Source organism: Mandrillus leucophaeus, unplaced genomic scaffold (assembly GCF_000951045.1).
Source record: "Mandrillus leucophaeus isolate KB7577 unplaced genomic scaffold, Mleu.le_1.0 Scaffold1113, whole genome shotgun sequence".
Lineage (NCBI taxonomy): Eukaryota > Metazoa > Chordata > Mammalia > Primates > Cercopithecidae > Mandrillus > Mandrillus leucophaeus.
This window is the reverse complement of record NW_012099355.1, coordinates 536,600-537,722: the sequence shown is the minus strand read 5'-3', so window position 1 is coordinate 537,722 and position 1,123 is coordinate 536,600.

Here is a 1,123-nt window from a genome sequence, read left to right as displayed (position 1 = left end):
TATTGGGCCTGTTGCTCCCTTGGCAAGTGGCTAGAATTGCTTTTTAACCCTTGCCTGGACTTTGACTTACTTTGTTATCTGGGTTTACACTGAATATGAAACAGATTTGCTGGGGGAGGATATGTACTGTTTCTACTGCTACTGTTTAGGAGCTGTGGGGGCAGTGAGAGGTGCCAGTTGTGGGCATTTTCTCTTCTCGCTCTGTCTTTCACAGGGTGAATAGAATTACTGGTTTTTAATTTTTTTTTCTTCTGCTTATGTCAAAGGCACTATAGCTGAGTACTATTTGTGTGTGTATTTGTGTGTGCATGTGTGTGTACACACGTTCTATTCTAACATTTTTCTTCATTTGGTGATCTTTACAAAGCATATACAATAAACCATTCTCTTATGAGCAGCTTCAGCTTGAAATGCAAATGCCACAAAAAGCACATTTCTTTTCACCCAAGAGCCTCATTCAATCTCCTGTGGGCACTCATCGTTCTGCATCAGTTTGCCTGGGGTTAAGTTGAGTACTTTCAGGGAAGATGACAAGTTAGAAAAGTTTATGAGGTCACAGAGCCTTCCTCCAGTCAATACAATACACATTCCCTCCATGTATTTTAGAGACTCCTTAAATGTCTTCTGTTTGATGAGTTCAAGTGGATCAAGGCAGGAGTGACTTGAAACCATTTGTATTTTAAAATCACCATTTCCATGTCTTTAAATGCTGGATGACGGTTATGTATCTAATGACCATGGCCTAATTTATTACAGCCAAGTGTGTGCTGTGTAACCCTGTTAGCGAGAGCTCTCTTAATTCCTGTGCAGGATGGCTGCACCACATTCTACCCTAACTTAAAGGGGACTTTTAACATCGACTGAAATTCAGATAACCTGAGGTGATATGTTTAGCTTGTCCTGAAGCTTGTCCTAAGAGTGTTCTGGCTTTTTCTGTGTCCCTTGAAGTGCTGGTAAAGGTGACAGCCTCACAGATCTCTTTTGTTCCAGTCTAAAAAAATCAGTCAGTTTTCCATTAGTCCTCACTGGCTCTTTTGAACACCAGGCTTTTATTTCACACTTAAAAGAAAATCTGTCAAGTATTTTGGTCACCAAATATATCCTACCTACAAATGTCAGATGG